We start from the raw sequence: 22157 nt of genomic DNA on the forward strand, positions 1-22157 counted from the left end.
CTATGTTATGCGACATCTTTCTGACTGTACTTCCTTCTTCTTCCATATCTTTAAGTGTGGTTATTTTTTCCCCTTTTTGTATATTGGCCGAAATTTGCTCCTGCATTCTTTTCTATGTGCCCAAAATTGTTACATGCATAACATATTATATGTTTCATATTCGTTCTATAGCAGTCAATGGCTTTGTGACCAGACAAATTGCAAGAATACCAATATCCCTTAAAGTACCTGGAATCTGATGATCTTTCTTTTTGATGGTCTTGAACCATTCTACTTCTACATCTCGCTGCAACATGTCCAAAATTATGACATATAAAACATTCAACATTATTCATCAGAGGAAATAACCAACGATCACTTCCATAGTTAGGAGTAAATGATTTTCTTTGAAGACTTTCTTTCATTGGTTGTTGATGGGCTTGACCTCTTATCTCCTTATTGACCAATTTAGATTTTGCATTAGAGTCCATTGCCTCATCTTGTGAATTAGATCTGCCTTCAATGGTTTCATGAAAAAAAAAAGAAAATTTTTTATGGTAGGAGACCTTTGACTACTAAGAATACTATCCAAAATCTTAGTATTGTCTTGAATTTGTAACAGTTTATCCTTTTCTTCTAATTTACCTTTTAATATATTTACCTCAACCTAATATTGCTCTTCCTTTTCCAGAAATTGCTTCTTCATGGTTTCTTCAGCCTTTCATCCTCCTTCCACTTGTTTCATTAATTTGAGAATCTCCTTTTCTTGTTCTTCATCTGCTTGAGGTAGTTCTCCATTTTGCTTATTTGAATTTTCAAGATCTCCTTTTAGAGAGAGGATCTTAGCTTCAAGACTTTCACAGTAACTGGATCTATATTTAAGTCTCTTGATTGTTGTACTCTTTCCATATATTTCATTTCTTAATGATGTTACTTGATCCTATAGCTTTTGACATTGGTCTTCCTTTTCCGTCCACTGCTTCCTTACATTGTTTCCTTCCTCCAGCTGAGCTCTTAACCTGGTTGCTTCTTCATTGAAGGCACACTCCCTTTTGTTAAATAGATCTTCTTGATCTCTAATTTTATCTATGAGTCTTTTAACTTTTGTCTCTTTATTTCTTTCACTATCACATTCAATATCTTCAACATTGCATGAACAGAGAAAAGTATCACCAAAAGACCAAAAATTTCTTCCTGATACTTCTATTGCTTGTTCATCTTCAATCTAATGTGATTCTGAATTTCAACAATTTCTTCCAACTAATGGCCTGTTGTCTCTCTTATTGTCACTATTTCTTTGAGATGTATTCTTCTTCTGAGGCACTTTCTTCTTCAGCTTCTTTCCCATTGTTTCTATAGATCTCCTTCAAGCGATCAAGCTTCTGCCAAAAGACCTTCCCTGATACCAATTGTTGGAAATAATACTGAGAGGGTTGTGGGGGGCGGGGGGGACGAGGGGGGTGAATTAGTATTAGTAAAATCAATGACCTTTTCTTTTCATACTCAAATTTATATACGCTACTTCAATGGAGGTAAATTGCATGTACACACAACTATCTTTAAAGCAACCACTGTATATCCAACAAAATTATGATTCAGTTAATTCATCATATGTTGATCTTTAATCAGTGCATCAATACCTCATTAGCAATATAAACAGTAAGCATGTGTAGTAATAACATAATAAACCATCAAAAAAAAGAAACACACATGAACACCAATATTTAATGTGGAAACCAATGCAAGATAAAAGGCACCTGTTGTTGTCTTCTTTAATATGAGAACAACTTGTTTATAATCTTGTACTAGTGCGGACTCATACCAGTATGCAAGCACCCGCCTGTAGAAGGCTACAACCTTCTCTCATTCTCTAGCTTCTACTTGAAGGGAGCTACAACTCCCTAGCTGTTGTACCAGCTGATCCATTTACTAGTACATAGGCACCGACCTCCAGAAGACTCCAACCTTCACTCATTTTCTAGCTGCTATTGGAAGGGAGCTCCAACCCCTTGGCTCTTTTACTAGCTGATTCATTTACTAGTACGTAGCCGTCGCCCTACAGAAGGCTCCAACCTTCACTCATTTTCCAGCTGCTATTAAAAGGGAGCTCCAACCCCCTGGATTTATATTGGCCGATATATTTACCAATATGTAGGCACTGACCTACATAAGGCTGCAACCTTCTCTCTTCCTCCAGGGACTATGTTTCATAATTTTTTAGACTGGATACTCCTGGAATACAAAACCACAATCTAAGGGCAACGTTTAATCAAATTTTCATATTGGACCCATCAGCAACATTGAAGCTCAAAATCAATCACTATTGCAATACAACCAATCACTAAAAACCCATCATCAGTGAAGCAAATCACAATCAATGAATTTAAACATTGAGAAGATTGTCACCAGAATACACTCACTAGAACCCAGAGCAAAACCCAGAACTCTGCATCAACAACCAGAACCATCTGCAACTTCAAACATCATATTTCATAATGTATACGCTACTTCAATGTGTCGAACCATCTTGTACACACGCTTTTGCCAATGCGAACCAGTGTACAGATTTGCGAATACTGACTTACAACATCACAACTATTCTAGGCTTTAGTCATACCCAAATCAAAACATTTACAGTGTAACTCATGCGTTACTATTCAAATCTAGACTATCCATGATTAGACCACATAATGATAATTCATATTAGGTCTTATGATCATGATACATCATTACATCTCATCTCTCATCAACCACTAAGGTTCATCATTAGTTCAGATCAAGCAAAGCACCAAAAACTCATAACATGCATATTTGATTTTTATCTCACTCCTCATAAGATATTCATTACTTACACACCCTGGCCTAATGATCTTCTCCTCCTCATATAGTGTTAGGCCTCTCTCAATACCTTGGACCAGAACCACTTAGGACCAATACATTGGACCAAATACGTTGGACCAAATACGTTGGACCAAATACCTTGGACCAAATACCTCGAACCAATACCTCAGACCAAATACCTCGAACAAAATACCTTGGACCAAAACCTTGATTTTCCATCCCATGCAATCTTTTCCTTTTGTGAAAGTGTGTGTATACATATACGCTCCTTTTGTTTTGTGCTCCCACGTGTATACGCTACTTTGACAAAGTGAACTAGAGTAAACCTCTCTCTTTCTTCAATTTCTAGAGTCTAATCTATAATCCTTTATCGTTAACCTATTGCACTATGAACTTTGATCTGTGTGAGTTTCCATTAAGGACAGCACCTATATCATAATATGATCAGAAGGGGTTTTGTTCCCCTTGATGATGATATAGTAATGGATGTGTAGAATCTGTCATTTTATTATTTTTAAAAAAAGATTGTATGAGCATGGTGTAATCGTTTTACAAATGATGATGCATCACTTCTGTTCATTAGAGAAAGGGTGATAGTGTCAAACACCAGGAGGCATCCATATGCCATTCCAAAAGCCAACTTGTCCTATGCAAGACAAACATTCAAACATTTAGTATTTGATGGTCGAGAATGAGAAGTTGGCACAAAAATTCTAGGCTTCCATGGAAGAGGCAGAAAAAATCTATGCAACAACATAGAATGAAGTTTCTACATAGTTTTATTTAGAAGATATGAGAGAAACGATACTTGTTGAGGTATCTACACTAAGAAAAACCAAGCAGAAGCTCTATGAGGGTTTGTCACCATATATAAAGAAGTTTCCTATTTGCATGGCTTACAGCAACAGAGAAAAGAGTTTGTTAAAACTCTCGAGAACATACAAGCTTCCATTTCCCATGTGAAAGAGTGGATAATGAGATACAAAGTGGCACCTCTTGACTTAGTGAAGAAGATGCAGCCATGGGAAAAGATGGAGAAAGAAAAAGTTCAGATGTTGATTTCGAACAACAAGAAGCTCACCTCATTTATTGGTAGCATTCTGGCATCATATGTAGGGTTATTAAGTAGTTTCGATGTCTTGGAGAGAGCACACTAGATCCCATCACTCAAATCAATCACCAAAGCCAAATCCAGGAACCAACTCCAAAAGGAGATTAAAGAGTACTTAGAGCAGCTAAGACAGATTGTCACCAAGGAGGAATTAGTGTTGAACAAATAGAACATGAAAATTTACACCAGTTGTCCTGTCCAAATAAGACATATGTTTCTCATGCTTCAGAACGAACCAGAAAATGGTTCCAAGTCATTGCACCCAGATGCCATGGAGGTTAGAGTCAACTTCCAACGAGACACCATCACCTGGTTTTGGGAAATATCACACTGTATCAAGCTTAGCACCAATATGTGACCGAGAAGTAGGAAGTGGAGGTTCCTAAGCTAAATTTCTTCCAAACTCCAACATCATAGTGTTGCATCTTGTTAGGAATTTAAGTTGTCTCTACCTTCTTTCGTCTTATATGGGTACAAGTGTAAAATGTAATATTATTTGTAAATATGCTGTAAGTGAGATCCCAAGTGTCAATATTGGAAGATGTAGACTCATCATGTAATGTAATGGGTAATTTTTTAAAGAAGTTGAAGAGTCATGATAGTAGTCCAAAGGTCAGAAATGGGATTTGAAGATTCACCCCCTCTTGTTATAAATAGAACCCCACAACTCATGTAACAAGATTTTGGGGGCCAAGTGTTTGGATAGGCTTAGGCTTAGGAGGAGTGTGGGAGCATTGTGAAGAGCCTTGGCTTCTCCGTATAGTAGATAAAGTATACTTCTTTAGAGGAGCATATGTTCTTGACTTTAATGTTCCATTATTGGGGATAGTTCCGTCAATGGTGTATGTATGAATGGAATTTTCACTTATAATAATAAAATTAGATACAACATGATTTTATGCTTCGTCTTTAAATATAGTAGGATTATTCTTGTTGTATTTGCAATGTATTTTATTTAACTTATGCTTATTATTATGAAGCATTTTTTTGAATTTGTATGAATCTTGTTGAATGTGTGTTGTTGTATTAATTCATCACTTTAACTTGTGGAATATTCTACAGCTTAGCTTGTGATGTCATTATGCTCGTCTGTTCCTTTATAGTTGCGTACTATTGCATGCTTCCAAGGGGCACACTTCCTGTTCCCTTTCTGTGTTCGAACATTCATGCATCACACTTAATGCTTCATAGGGTTACACACTTTCTCTCACCCAAGGTTACCACACCTCACTCTGCACAATTTCACAATAAAGGCATAACATTACCATCCACTCTCGAAACAGTGTGAGGTCTAATTGATACTTCATCGGGGATATCCCCTAATTGTTTGGGGGTCCAACACCATCAGCAAGACTTTTTGTTAATATTGGAATCCGATATGTCTTAGGCTTAAAAAAAACAAAAAAATTATAGCTCCTTACTAGAAGTACGTAATTTCATCAAGAAAATAATTCTCCTTTACCTATTTGGTTCAAGGTGGGAACCAATAGCACACTTTTTATAAGGTTCATAAAATGCCTATACAGAAAGGTGGGAATGCAACAATAAATTTTTGTATCGTCATAATGAAACCTTTTAATATTATGCACCCCTACTCATGTCGACCCTAGAATTAATGAAGTTTGTAACATAAGATAATGAGGAATCAGGTGTACAGAGGCCTGTCAAAAGAAGCCATTATAATTCTATCATGACAAAGCTATTGTAAGAAGTTGTTGCTAATCATGAAGGGTTTTTTTACTAATGTTGGTGTTTGATTCATATTTTATTAACATATTTTTTTGAAAATGTAATTGTTGTCATATTATGGCCCACCTTGCCAATGATGTCAAATGGGGAGGAAACCTACATTGCAAAGTAATTCTCAGGACAAAAAGAGGACCAAATCAACAAAAGTAAGCAATGTATAAGAAATGTTAGTGTTTCCATCAATGTTGAGAGACAGACAGCTAGTGACATCATCATTCGTGTCAAAGAAATTTAGTATTAGAGACATGGCTAGTTACCATGGTCACTGTGAATGCTATGGACTATGTGGGAAGCCACAAAAAATCGTCAAAGTCTGAAGGAAACTTGTAGTGCTCAATTCCCACTCCAAATAATTCCATTGAGTTAAATAATTTATTGATGTTGTTATGTACTTATTAACAAACTATGCATACGTTATGTCGATAAGTAAGTTGATGTCTGTGCATTTCTGCTAGTGTGGATTGAGAGATACAAATTAATTTGTATTGTTGCTAGTGCTCCTATGTATTGGGTGAGAGAGGTTAAATATGTGATTGAATATGCTACTTGTCACAATATTGAAATATTTGGTTGCTAGTATTATGCAATCGTTGGAGTTGGTTCATGTTAATCCTTTAAGAATGTTTGGAGAGGCATTTATTGTGTTTTGATTTAAAAAATAGTAATAATGTGAAATTAATAGATGCAATACAAAGAGATGCACTTTCAGTTTCAAATACTTGAGTTGGAATACAAAGATACAATGAGTTATATAAACACATATTTTGGATTGCAGAGTGTGACTTCAATTTATTTCTATGATACCTAGTTCATGGATTTACTGGAAAAGAGAGAAAGAGGAAAGAGAGCATATGTTAAGAAGAATTGAGGAAGACAAACAGAGGAGATAAAGAGTTATAAATGGGGCAGAGACAATAAAAAACATAATCAAAGAGAAGGAATAATTTGTAATTAAATACCAGGTAACCTAGCAAATTAAAGTTTCATGTATCATGGGATTGGTGTCTCCATTTACGTAAAAGTATGAAAAATAATAGGTTGTAGCTTGTAGAAGTGGAAGTGGATGCTTCTATCAAGTTGTATCCTGCAAAATAGGAGATTGAAGACTCTTGTAGGTGGGTGCCTAGAAAATATGATGTGAAAATGGAGTGGGTGTTTGCATTTACATCACAACAAAAAAATTTGTGGTTTTTCCCTTTATGGGTTTCCACTTATATCTAGTGTCTACATGTGTTGATATTATGTGTTGATTATTATGTTGTGACTTAATATTGTTTACATGTTAGAGCTACTATTCATGTGATGTATTTCTTATTAACTAATTCTTTACATAGCTATCAGAAAGAAAAGTAAAAATTCAAAATTGATGGCCATGAATGCACTATACTTGTTCACCCACCTCTGAATATAGTGAAGTTTCCAATAAATAGGTAGTCATGCCCCTTCCTATTTATTGGTAAACCTCTCACATAATCTATGCAAATTATTTCCCAAGGATGAATAGATACAAGTAAGTTAGTGTATAAACCTTGTTTTTTATTGCTAGGGTTTCTAGTGCAATAAATAATACATCCTCTTATGAACCTAGATACACATTCTTTCATTTTATTCTGATACAAATGCCTCTAAAATTTGGTAATTTTATTCACCACACAAAAAATTACTTATGACTTTTGATATTTTAGCCTCTCTGACTAGCTATAGTCATTCAACATTAGGAATTAATAGCCCATCCAAGATGTAGATTAGGGTCATTCTAGAGATAATAATCCATTGTAATATGTCCATTGTTTGCACAACTATGACATATTATTGAAGTACTTATCCTCTATACATACCTCTATGTATGGAGCATGAGTGAATGGAGCCATGTGCATCAACATTGCCAAAGCCATAATTATTTATGTGGATGGTCATGAAAGTAGCTCAGACAACTTATTTTCAATACCTTCTTATACTTGATCACTACATGAAATTGTCATAAAAAACCTTATCCACTTGTAATTCATACTTTTTTGTAACTTTTTATTGGCCTATAGATGTTGTAGTGGTTAATGACTTGTGCAAATGATTATCTCCTTTCCAATCACATAGTGTTTTGCATTTTAGATAGCTTTTACTAGGTCATATAGCTCCTTATCATAGGTAGGGTAGATGAAAATTATCGCATGAAACACTTCATAATGGTATCATACAAGCCTTCCTCCCTCCATGGAGATCATCTTCATAGAAGACCATCTTCATAGAAGACCCACCCACATCCATCTCCACTTCAAAGTACTGTTGAAACCTTGGTAATGTATGAACGAGAAATTGACTAATTTTATTTGTCAAATCCTAAAATCCATTTTGTTGTCACATACCCAAAATGCTTGCTACTCATTTTTATGTTGTGGAGTTGTGAATTTACTCCTAAAAATGAGGCTACAAATTTCCTTAAGTATAATGTTTACCAAATAGAAACTCCTAGTCGTGAATGTTAGGTCCCTATACTACTAGTGTAACCCCTTATTGTTATTACTGCAACCCCCTTATTATATTCTTGTGCCCATGTAGTTCCCATATTTTTATTATTGTGCCCCATACAAGCTCACTATTGTTATTGTTGTGCCCTTACATTATTATTGTTATGTCGGTTATTACATTATTGTTATAGACATTTTTGTGCCTTACAGCTCTAAGCATGAAATGTCCATAAACCAAGGGCTCCTAAGTCCCTAAAAGTGTTTTTCCAACCCCTAAAGGAACAAGGTCAACAAATTACAGCTTCTCCTAGAAGTTCTCCACTAGAAACTGCTCAGAATAAGTCAAAACAGGATCATTTCAGCTGCTCCGCTGGCTAGCTGCATTGCACAGCGCCTAAACACACTAGCTGGGTGCGTTGCAATGCACCTAAATGCACTATGAGGGTGCGTTGGGCGAGAAATGACAAATGGCAGTGCCATTCCGCGAGGTGGAGAGACAATGGAAGCTTCCAGAATCTTCTCCTATGACACTTGCCACACTGAATTCGACCAAGGATGAGTAAGAGGCCTTCAGTCTCCAAGTGGAAGCAAGAACTGACAGAGAGAAGACACTAATCAAATCACAAGCTGACTCATCCTCCTTGCATACATCTATATATGGATCCCTCATCCCAGAGATCCAGAGGCTGGAATTTTGCACATTGTAAGGAATTGCTGCTGGTTTTGAGACAAAGATCAGAGTATTGGGTGATTTATGCTTTTTTGGAGGTGAAGAGGGGCGTCTTTGCTGGGAGGTTGATGCTGGGTCAAGAACCATCAGTTGTAACTCCTCCTGGATCTTCTTGTTATATCAATAAAAACTATTTGAGTTTTTCCTCCATGCTTGTGTATCATTGATGCTTGTTACATTTGTATGGTTAACTTAAATATGATCCTAAGTTGTTTATGAATATAGATCCATGTCTTTGTATAGTTTTCTTCTTCTGTGATCTTAAAGGTACTTGGTGAAGCTAGGCAAGTAAGGGAGCAGGTAGCTGGAAGCTGTCAAAGAAGAGAGGGATTGGATCAAAGGATTAGCACAAGACACAGGTTGGTTCTTTCTATTCCTCTCTGTCTATAGTTCATAAAGGAAATATAATAGTAGTTTTTCTCTGTTTGTTTCTAAGGCAGCTGTCACAACTTAGTGGGATAGAGCAGTTCTAAATAGACACTTTTCCCGGTAACAAAATGGATACTCCGCTGGGGATAATGTCTAATTAGTTTGTTTGTGTATCATTCTTTGTTGTTTGTTTCATAAACTTATAAGTAGCATTCGAACTGCATTTGCCATAACAAATGCAAAGTAGACATCTACTACTTCAATCCATTCACTAGATCTGTTTATGATTTGAACAGCTGATTCACAAATGATCTGATTGCCCTTGTGATAGCTCTTAGACCCTCCTTAGATCTACCCCTGATTGTGCATTACTGATTGCTTTTACTCGGCCAAAAACCAAAGACTAAACTGCAAACCGTGACCCAGAACCCGGACAGATTCTTGTTTCTGGCCCAGAGCAGGCACTGTTAAGAGTTCCTGCATTTCAGCGCACTTCCCAGAAGGCCAACCTGCGCTGCAATCCAGTTTCTCTGTGTTACAGGTGCGCTGATCAGACTAGCCCTGTGCAGTTGAGGTTCTTGTGCTTCATTCTTTCCAGTTTTGTCTCTGATTTTTGCAGCCTATGATCAGTATATGTCTGTCTAAAACCCCTTTTCCTTACAGTTATTCCGCCTCCTTTGTACGAAAGAATTGTAGATGTTTTTGTGTGTTTGTTGAGTCGTTTACAGTTTTCCATTGCAAAAGTAGAATAGTCGTACTGTCATCCTTTGATTTAGATCTATCGCAAGTGTCGATTTCGATCATAGGAGAAAGTTTGATTACTGTTGATGGTCGATTATACTTTTATTATTGCCTTTGGTCTGAATTTGTGACTTTCTAGTGTCAAAAACGAGTGTTCATTTCAAAATCGCAAGGTGTCGTAATCGTCTCTATCTTTTGATTTCGAAAAGAAGCTTGTTTGTGATTGTCACTTGAAAGCAAATTCAGATTTGTACATCAACTTTCTTTTTAGCATCACTACTAAGAAAGTCGAAAACAAATACATGCACATGTGCATTTGCATATTGACAGTCTGTTTGGCTTGATTTAGGAAAGTGCATTTACACTGTGCTCTTTGCTCTTTGTGAAAAGATTGTGTCTTTCTTTTCCTCTAGTAGCTAGGATTTTCATTGCACAAAAGAGATAAAAGTTTGTTTAACATCTTTAGATTGCATTTTAGGAATTACATCTACATCTCGTGGTGAACCCAAAAGGAAAACTTCATAAGAAAGATCAACTTAAAATAAATTCAATGAATCTAACAACGCTTTGGAACTTAACGCACAACATTTAGAGGTCTAGGCTAGAGACGTATTCTGGCGTCGTAAAGCCTGGTAACTTTTGTCCTCATTGATGGTTGGGTGATTGCTCCACTTTGAGACGATAAGTGCCAGTACGGACTTGTGCTCCCATGTACCATCGAGTATATTTTGGGAGACCCCTATAGGCTTAAATCCTTTATCCATAGGAAGTCATGTCTACTGCCCTATCGATCGTAATGCATTGAACACAACATTCGGGAAGATTGACTGCCGTACCGTAAAAAGTATTCTGCAGTTTTGTGATTGGTTTGGTACTCCCTCTACCTAGATCTCCAGAGCAGTCCCTTTCGTTCATTTTCAGGCTCCTCAACGGAAAAGGTCCATCTGAGCACTTGTCACTTCAGGCTCATTAAAAATCGAAGGAGACTAGAGTCATCTTTTGCTTTTTCTCGACTCTTAAAAAATGAAAAAAGAAGTTGTGTCAAAGCGTCTAAAAATTTATTTTAAACGGAATATTCATTACCCTTTCCTACGCTGATCTTGGGTTGAGAAAATGGAGCCTACCAACCAAGCAATTCCCCTTGGAGGAAATCCTAGTCCCTTCTCCTCTTGGGGAGATGTTGGTGCACCCCATATGGCCACATTGTCGCTTCCAGGACTAACAATTGGTTTGCCTGTATGGCTCTCTTCAACCTCTGTCGTTCAGAACACCACTATTCTTGAACAATCGAATAAGCAATTAGACGAGTCCAGAGTTGCCCACCAACCTTCTACTTCCTCTAATTCTTCCTCTCCTCCTTCCTCTTCGCTTGATGGGGCTGGAAAAGCCAAAAGTCAAGTTCCTAAGGAGAAGAAGGAAAAGAAGAAGAAAGAGAAGAAGAAGAAGGGGCCAAAGGCGAATGGGGGAAAACGAGTGTCGTCTAACGAAAATCCACACACTGCACCGACCAGGCCTAAATCACCATGTGTCATTTGCAAAGGAGACCACTTTCACAGAGATTGTCCTTGCATCCCTCAGATATTAACGGACTGGTCTCCTAGATTGCACAACCCAGTGTCGTCAACCTCTGATGATCATGTTGAAAACACATCGTCGACTAGTGAAAGTGAAGCCCCAGGACAAAAAGGAAAATGTAGATTTCCTTGTAAACTGTTTGAAGGCGATCATGTCGTCCACCGTTGTCCCTTCTTAGACGAAGCTAAAAGAGTTTTGGATGATCATCCGGTTTCACCGTTACAACTTCCTCCTGGATATAAAAAACTCTTGCCGAGTCCGTCACTAGTTGAAAATCTAGCTGGCCCGCTCAGGTGGTCGGCTGAAGCACCTATCATTGAAGATAAACCATCTGGATCCATACCAAACGAAAGTCAAAAGGTCGAGGCGACAGTTGACCTGGTCTTGCCTTCAGAGGTTTCATCTTCAGATGATACAGTCACTGAAGAGAACAAGGATGACACCGTACAAATTCTTTTCATAAGCACAGACTCCAACGAACATGGGGGCAATTTACCCGTTCCTTTACCGCAGGAAGGAAGTTCATCACAGCCATACTCGGCTGTCTATTCGGTCCCACCTCCAAGCAACCTAGTTGTCTCCTTCGACTGGAATCAACTAAGCAGACCCCGTTTACCAGCAAGCATACCATTCCGAATTATCGTTCAAATATATAGAATGGTTATGGCTGGTACCATCATAGATGAGGGGGCTTCTGTGAGTATCCTTTCCTCAACTACTTGGAAAGCGCTTGGTTCGCCATCGCTTTTTCCTGAGATGAGAAATCTGACAGGTTTTGATAAAGGAACCAGTCGACCTTTAGGGATCCTTCCCGATGTGCCCATAACATTGAGAAGGAAAACAGGTCAAATGAACGTAATGGTAGTTCAAGGACCCCTGGATTACAATCTACTCCTTGGACGAGACTATATTTATTGCATGGGAGCCATTGTCTCCTCACTCTTTAGAGTAATGTGTTTTCCGCACGAAGGAAGAGTGGTCAAGCTCATGGACCAGCTTTCATTTCCTGGATCACGCATAGCAAATAGTCATATACCATCCCTAAATGGTATTTTCACGCAAGAAATGTCTCAATCTCCAGTCCATCCTCCCAATGAGCGCGAGTAATTCGGAGGGATATGACTGAAACCCAGGGGGCATGCATCCTGGTCTGCTTTGACAGGAAAACTTCGGTTATAGGGTAGGTTTCCGCGGGAGAATATGACTAGTCTGTACCCCTGTCCGTGATTGGAAGAGGGGGTTATTCTAGAACAAGATTCTCTTGTCAAAGTTATGTCAGGGATGGTCTCACTATATCATCCATTCACCTTTGTTTATTTCAGTACACATTGCCAAAGAAGTGTTTTGTTTGCGCTGTGAACAGGACAATATTTGGGTGACCTGTAAGAGGTAGACCTCTCTCGGTAAAACAAATGTTTTGGCAGATAGAAGTAGAGGTAACCTTGAAACTCTGTTTTATACCTGGGGGCATGCAAACCTTTTGGAATGCAAGCAAAGAGCGGCTATTTATTTTTTAAATTTTTAGGACCTTTAACCCTTTAAACTCGTAAGATTGGTCGTCTCCTAACTTGCATAAAGAAAGGACGTGGGGAAAAACTCTAAAAGTTGCCGTTTTTATATGAGACATTCTTATCATACGACTGGATCAATCGAGAAAATTATAGAACAAGCATATGTTATCCTCCTCAAGCTTGACAAAAATAAAGAGGTACTGGTCAGCAATGACTGGGGAAAAATTGGTAAGAAAACTCAAAGAATCTTTTTTGGTAGCAAGTCACTCTTTAACATGACACTTCCACTCTGTGTCCGAGTCGGGTTGGGTTGTTTCATTCACCGGTCACATCGCCATGGTCACACCATACCATCCACATTTGGGATTAATGCTACCTATCCATCACATCGGTGTCGCCAACATGTTCAAGAGAAGTCATCCAGAGAAGTCACCTGTGTCTCACCCACTACCATACATTATACTCCATTCTTTCATGACCGCCACCCTGAACCGTATATCATCAGATTGTTTTCAGCTCGATCAAAATCATTTGCTCTGTTCCATGTCATTGATGTGGGATTCATTAAGGCCCTCCTTTGACGGATCACTTCTTATCGACATCAACTCATTATCCAAGAAGTTGGTCTAGGAACACCCCATTCAGTACTTTGCAGCTTGCATGCCTTAATGGCAAGTTTCTCACTTCCGGCGACAGGTTTACATCAATGGCCTTCGACCGAAAGATTTTGCATGGTGTTCAATGCCAAGTCCTTTATTCACACAGCATGAATTGTACTGCAGTACCTTGAGGATCATTATCATTATCGGTGATTCCTCTCGCGCTTGTTAACAGTTTACATCATTGACTGGTAATCAAGCGATGTCTGTCCATGTTCAACTTCAGAACATTTCTCACATGGATCGACTTGCACTTCGAGTGAAGATCAAACGAGATTGAAGACCCCGGATCTAGTTTCATCCATTCGGTCTGCGATATATATTCATGGAAATAAATACATTAAATGTACAACATTGCAGCATAGATAATCATCCTACCAAAAGGATAATGGCTCTATCATAATCATCAGTCTACACTCAGATGATTGTCTGTCCTATGTACATGAAAATGAATTTATAAAGCTGAGCATGGGAATGCCCGCCTCAGCTAGATCATGAAAAACAGTATAAAGATAATGTATTGTATTGTATCTTATTACAAGTCTCCTCCCAGCATTGAAAGAACTTCGGATCCTCATAATAAACCATTTCACCCGATTAACGGCCTCATACTTTAGGGGGCAACTATTATAGACATTTTTGTGCCTTACAGCTCTAAGCATGAAATGTCCATAAACCAAGGGCTCCTAAGTCCCTAAAAGTGTTGTTCCAACCCCTAAAGGAACAAGGTCAACAAATTACAGCTTCTCCCAGAAGTTCTCCACCAGAAACTGCTCAGAATAAGTCAAAACAGGATCATTTCAGCTGCTCCACTGGCTAGTTGCGTTGCATAGCACCTAAACACACTAGCTGGGTGTGTTGCAACGCACCTAAATGCACTATGAGGGTGCGTTGGGCGAGAAATGAGAAATGGCAGTGCCATTCCGCGAGGTGGAGAGACAATGGAAGCTTCCAGAATCTTCTCCTATGACACTTGCCACACTGAATTCGACCAAGGATGAGTAAGAGGCCTTCAGTCTCCAAGTGGAAGTAAGAACTGACAGAGAGAAGACACTAATCAAATCACAAGCTGACTCATCCTCCTTGCATACATCTATATATCGATCCCTCATCCCAGAGATCCAAAGGCTGGAATTTTGCACATTGTAAGGAATTGCTATTGGTTTTGAGACAAAGATAAGAGTATTGGGTGATTTATGCTTTGTTGGAGGTGAAGAGGGGCTTGTTTGCTGGGAGGTTGATGCTGGGTCAGGAACCATCGGTTGTAACTCCTCCTGGATCTTCTTGTTATATCAATAAAAACTATTTGAGTTTTTCCTCCATGCTTGTGTATCATTGATGCTTGTTACCTTTGTATGGTTAACTTAAATCTGATCCTAAGTTGTTTATGAATATAGATCCATGTCTTTGTATAGTTTTCTTCTTCTGTGATCTTACAGGTACTTGGTGAAGCTAGGAAAGTAAGGGAGTAGGTAGATGGAAGCTGTCAAAGAAGAGAGGGATTGGATCAAAGGATTAGCGCAAGACACATGTTGGTTCTTTCTATTCCTCTCTGTCTATAGTTCCTAAAGGAAATACAATAGTAGTTTTTCTCTGTTTGTTTCTAAGGCAGCTGTCACACCTTAGTGGGATATACCAGTTGTAAATAGACACTTTTCCCGGTAACAATTATGACCCCTTAAACTCTTATATCTAGAAAGGAGGTCTAGTCATTTGTATCATCCAAGAATTTTTCATTTTTGTAATGTAAAGGAGGTTTCCCCCTCGAAGAGGCCGATTTCTAAGGTGTTGATATTTCTTTTCTATCTTTTTGTGAGCTAGTTTCATAACATTTCGTATCAGAACTTTGGATTCTAGGGTTTTGCTACTCTAAACAAGTCATCGTGGAATTTTCGATATAACATTTTTTATACGAAGTTGCAGAAGCTTAAAGAAAAACCCATTTGAGACGAGGTCATGTTGAACCTCGTGTTTGAATTTCAAAGCTTTTATTGCTATATTGTCAGCGATATGATCTGAGGGCATTAGGGTGTTTGCAAGCTCCAGAATTCCTTCTCAAACAAGTCATTGTGGAATTTTCACTCTAATTTGATTTCTACTAAGGGTCGGACTTTGAAGTTAAAATCAATTTGAGCCAAAATCATGGTGAAGCTCTGTTGAGAATCGCATATCTGGTATCATTATATTTTCGGAGATACAGTCCAAGACATTTAGGGTTTCTACGAGCTCCTGAGTTACATCCCAAATAGGCAACCGGGGGAAAATGCTCATAACTTTCTCTATGAGAATAAAATTGAAATTTCATTACAAGATACAAAAAGAGGATGGACTGTACTTTTCTATGTATTATTTTCAAGTCCAAAGGTCGAAACAGTAATGCGTGGCACTTCGTGCAAGTTCACTCTACTGAAAACGTATATAAGCAGGGCATCTTGAGAGATTCAGAGTAAATCTTTCTTAGAGAATCCAATTGCGATCAGACTGGTGGCATTGGAAAGAGGATGTAGAGGGCTACTGTAGGTCACCATTTTGGACGTTGGAGATTCAAAATTATAGAGTTACAGTCATTTCAAGATCAAGCTCCTCAAATCAAGAAAAGGCGATATGAGGTAGTTTGATGGAAAGGATCCGGTAAATTAGATACTACAGATGGAACAATATTTTGATCTACATGATGTACAACTGTTACAAAAGGTACATATTGCATCTTTTTATTTAGAATTGAATCAATTTTTATGATATAAAGGGATTTTTTCTCATAAACCACTTGTCACTTGGTCAATTTTCACGGAGGAAATGATAGCACATTATGAGGATACAAAGAGCAACACCTTCTTTAGCCAATTGATAAATCTCAAAAAAAAGGGTTCAATGGCAGAGAACATTGAGGACTTCCAAAAATTGAATATAAGGGTAAATGATATTCGAGAGAAGAAAATGATTAATGTCTTCATAGGGACTTTAAAGGATAAAATTCAACATGAGGTTCGCCTTTGGGGACCTGATTCACTAGAGAAGGCATTCAGGCTGGAAAGAAATGTTGAAAGTGGAATTATGGAAACAAGGAATCCTGCCACTCACAACCATAAATATGGAAGTGTTTTTTCTCCTAGCCTTCCACAACCTACAAGGTTTACACCATAACAATTGGAAGAAAAAAGAGAAAAAGGGCTTTGTTACATTTGTGATATCGAATACACTAAAGGTCATAAGTGTGCTGAGAAGAACTTATTTTACATAGATTGTGAACAGGAGGAAGAAAAGGATCAAGAAACTTAAAAAGAAGAGGATATACACTAGGATCCAACCTGAGATAAATAATAAATGGATCCAATCATATCTTGTAAAGCATGGGCAAGAATTACCACTCCTCAAACTCTCAAGATAGAAGGACATATCAAGAAGCAAAAGGTTCAAGAAGTGAAAGATCACATCGAGCATCAAGAAATGAATCTGACCATATATTGTAATGCATTGGTAGGAATTACCACTCCTAAAACTATCAAGAAAGAAGGACATATCAAGAAGAAAAAGGTAATCATGTTGATTGGTTCGGACAGTACCCATAATTTTATTCATTGTAAGATAGCGAATGAATTGAATTGCTTCCTATATCCAGCACCAGAGTGTCAAGTGATGGTTGCAAATGGAAGGACCATGAATTGCTCTATAAAGTGCCATAATATCAAACTATCCATGGAAGAACATTTTTTGAATAGTCCAATCATTTCCATTCCAATCCATGGTGCTGATGTTGTACTGGGAGTTCAATGGCTACAAACTTTGGGTACGATAATTTTTAATTTTCAAGAAATCGTATTGAAATTTTTTCAGAAGGAAAGGAGGTTGAATTAAGGGGTATCGTAGGAAAACCAGCAAATATAATCATCTCTAATGACATGAAAAATCTTATAAATGAAGAACAATGTGGCGTAATTTCACAATTATGTTCCCTAGAAGTTCCCACGTCGAAACAATCTATTTCTCCATATCTCCAAAATGTCTTGGATAATCATTCCAAGGTATTTGACACTCCCAAAGGTCTCCCACCGATTTGTGATCATGAAAATGCTATTCATTTTCCAGGAAGTGTTCCTCCAAACTTTAGGCCTTATAGATATCCCTTTGCACAAAAGAGTTAAATTGAACGTACGGTTGCAGAAATGGTAGAGGCTAGTATAATTCAACCTTGTCAAAGTTATTTCTTTGCTCCAGTAGTATTGGTGCACAAGAAGGATGGATCATGGTGCATGTGTTTGGATTATAGAGAACTAAACAAGATCACTATTAAAGATAAATTTCCCATTCCTCTCATTGATGAATTATTAGATGAATTGCATTACTACAGCGAGTTGGACCTTCGTGCAGGATATCATCAAATTAGAATGAAGACTGAAGACATTTCTAAAACAACATTTAGAACTCATGAGGGTCATTATGAATTTTTGGTCATGCCTTTTGGCCTTACCAATGCACCTTCTACATTCCAAGGTTCGATGAATTCCATTTTCAAACCCTTACCTAGAAAATTTGTGTTAGTAATTTTTGATGATATAAATCTACAACAAGTCTTGGAAGGATCATGTTCAACATGTTGATAGAGTGCTCTGACTATTGGACGAGAAGCAATTATATGCAAAAAGCTCCAATGTTTCTTTGGAGTAGAAGAGGTGGCATAATTGGGTCATATTGTATCTCAAGAAGGTGTTAAGGTAGACCCTCAACAACAAGAAGTTCTCCAACTCTTAAAGGATAACCTCACTTTGGCACATAATGAAATGAAACAATAGGCGGATCACCATCGCATCGAAAGAAGTTTTGATATATGCGACTAAGTATTTTACGAATAAGACATACAAAAAAATGTCCCTCAAGCAAGCTAAGAAGGATAATAAAGTATCACCAAAGTACTATGGTCCTTACAGGGTGCTCCAAGAGATTGGTACTATGGCATACAAATTGGAGCTTCTTGCATCTTCTTGAGTGCCCCTAGTTTTTCATGTTTCATGGTTAAAGAAGTTTATAAGTGACAAGCTCCCCATTCAAACAATATTTTCGTAACTTGATGAGGAAGGGAAAATCATATTGGAACTTGAAGAAATCACGAAAATAAGAACCTGACAACTACGAAATTGATCAATTTCAGAGTATGTCATCAAGTGGAAGAACTTACCCCCTGAATATTCCACATGGGAGGATGAGAATTTATACAAAATCATCCAAAACTACTCAAGCATTGAGGAAAAAACATTTTTAAGGAGAGGGGCATGTTAGGTCCCTATACTACTGGTGTAACCCCTTATTGTTATTACTGCAACCCCCTTATCATATTGATGCGCCCATGTAGTCCCCATATTGTTATTATTGTTCCGCATAGAAGCCCACTATTGTTATTTTTGTGCCATTACATTATTATTTTTATGTCAACTCTCATTACATTATGACCCCTTAGACTCCTATATATAGAAAGGAGGTCATGTCATTTGTATCATCCATGAATTGTTTATTTGTGTGATGCAAAGGAGGTTCTCCCCTCGAAGAGTCTGATTTCTAAGGTGTTGATATTTATTTTGTATCTTTTTGTGGGCTACTTTCGTAACAACAAAACATTGATACACGTTAACCACTTCACAATGACCTCCATCAAGGAAAGGTCTATATTAATCTATCCTCTACCAATCACATAACTTGAATACACCAAAGAATACTGTGAAAACTCACATTTCTTGACATTTTCCAATATATAGTGATTTTTGAAAGTCTCTACCATTTGCATGAAATGTGAGATGTGCCCCTCTCAAGTAACATTGTATACTAGTATATAATCAAAATAAATAATAACAAATGAATCTAAATATGGGAACATTATATCATTCATTAATCCCATGAATATATCTATTGCATTGCATAGGCCAAATAGAAACACTAAGCACTCATACAACCCTTGTCTAGTTTTGAATTTTGTATTCCAGGTATCTTATTCATTAACTTGAACCTCGAGATACCCTAAATTTAAATCCAGGTCAGTGAAGCATTTTTTTACTACAACTAGTCCATCATGTTGGTAATATTGGATAGGAGAGCATAAGTTTTTTAACTCCTTGTAGCTAAGGCATATTCACAAAGTCACATCCTTTCTTCTACATAATTGTGATGGGTGACCCAGAAGGTAAGAAACTTTGTTTAATAACACCCTACTTTGGTAGTTGTTGTTATTATTTCTTCACAAAGTTTCCTTTTCGAATAAACAACTCATATAACCCAATCTTTGGAAATCGAAAGTTTGGTAATAGATGGACCTCATGCCCCACTTTCCTCTTAGGTCCTATCCATTTAGGCCCATGGAATGCTCCCATGTATGCCTATATAAAATCTTCCAGTTAGCTTATTTCTTCCTTAGTTCACCCCTCCAGTGATGCCTTCGCTCTCATTAACTCTTCTACAAACTAAGTTTCTTTTAATAATAATAAAACATACTTATTGCTAGAACGAATCAATTTATTAGTTTGGTTTGCACTTACTAGTGAAATATCAAACTTTCCCTTATGTGCATTGACAATGAATGATTTTTCATTCTTAATGAGTTGTTGTTGGTTGGAATTTTTCATAAAAATATCATTTTGCATGTACACGTAAAGCATGACAAACAAAACTCTACATGCATTAAGAAAAACTACATCTAATTCTACGTCATTACAAAAATAAACATTGATAGAAATTTTTATTTTACTCTACCTTTGTACCTTGATTTCTCCATTCCTATTTACCAATACCATTTTTTTTACTAGCTTTGTTGTAATAACATTTTCCTATGATCTTGAATTAGACAGAGCATCAAATTTTTTCTTCTTAATATGTATCTGTATATAAAAGTGTTTCATCATATCCTTGTCTTCCTATTGTTGAACGATACTCAAATTCATCTCCTTCTAAAATTATGAGCATACAATATCCATGTTTAAGTTTCTTTCTCCCTACTTTCTTGAATTTTCTTCTATGTTATTTTTCTTTTTAATTATTTTCTTCTCATTCATTAGGTTGAGTTTCAGATGTAATGATGGGGCTAGACCGCAATTCCACAATATAATATTTAACAATAATATAGTAGTGTGCTAATCCACAATTAAATGATTAAGAAATGATTTGGGACTTAACACTTGTGATTAGGTGTTAATCATAGGATGGTTCTGGTTATTCTTTGGATGGAATTTATGCTGGACTTTAGTGATGCTATGTTGGTAGTACTTGCCTCGGCTACTGTTTCCCGCTCTTGGTTTACACCAAAACCCTACATTATATGCCATTTCTTCATTTTGCATTTGTATATTCTCTATGCTAAGGGTTTGGACTGGAAGTGAGGGTTTGTGCTGCGAATGTATGGAGTTGAGCAACAGGTTTTGCATGCACCTAGCTATGGGTTGTGTTGCTTGTTGGTGTGGCACCTTCATTTGTTTTGGTGATTTCGTTGCTCGGTCTCTTGGGCACAGTATGAAGGTTCTTCTCATTTGTGTAAGAGAGTTACTATTGTCTTTTCCTGTTTGGTTAATAAACTTGTCGTTGCTCCACTGTTTTCATTTCATTGTAGTTCTTCTGGTTACTACTTTTGGTTAATGGGTTACCCGTGTTGTGCTCTACAGGTCACAGTCGCGGTGGTCTCCTCCTCAGCTTCACAACTCTGATTAGGTAAGTTGTCTCTCCATGATTCATTTCCCTTCTTCATTTTCCTCCAGTTCTAGCGAGGACTGCTCCTTGGTCTCAGAGTGTCACCGTTGGTTGTGGCTCAGTGGGATTCCATTCTTCCCATGTGAATAATCTCCAGGTAAAACAATTTGTTCACTATGCATTTAGTTTCTCACTGCTTCTTGTCTTTTACTCTGTTGGCATTTGGCTAACAACGTTGTCTTGTTTTGCTTGCGCAGGTGGGAGTTCGTTCTCTGGCGTGGTTGATGAAATTGCTTCGGCTTTGTTCCAGTAGGCTCTACTACTATTATCAATTTGTCTTTGTTAGTTGGTCTCTATCAATTTGTTGGGTAGAGTCCCAGTTCTCATCCACTCGAGTTTCTCTGTTGTTGCTATGCGACTTGGCCCAGTCTTGTACAAAACCCTCATTTGTATTCTGGCAGTATTGTGACTTTAAACCACCTTTTGGATGGTGGCTGACCAAACCCTCACCCTTAGCGTTCTGCTGGTTCGTACTGTTCTTTTTTCATTTGAATGGATATCCCTAGACTGTTATATGTATACAAATATTTTTTTGTTGGAAATGAAAAGAATTAATAGAAAATTTGATTATATTACGATTACCTTGGTCCTGGGATTATTGCTCAGCGTTTGCATTCTCATTCTTTTGGAACTTCTTGTAATGTGGTTAGATTTCGTTGTGGAACTCTGTTTGCTTGCTGCCAGTCTTCGTACTGGAAATACTCA

The sequence above is a fragment of the Pinus tabuliformis genome, chromosome 5_2 (genome assembly GCF_031772625.1).
Source record: "Pinus tabuliformis cultivar Carrire ecotype Pingquan chromosome 5_2, CPIR1, whole genome shotgun sequence".
Taxonomy (NCBI): domain Eukaryota; kingdom Viridiplantae; phylum Streptophyta; class Pinopsida; order Pinales; family Pinaceae; genus Pinus; species Pinus tabuliformis.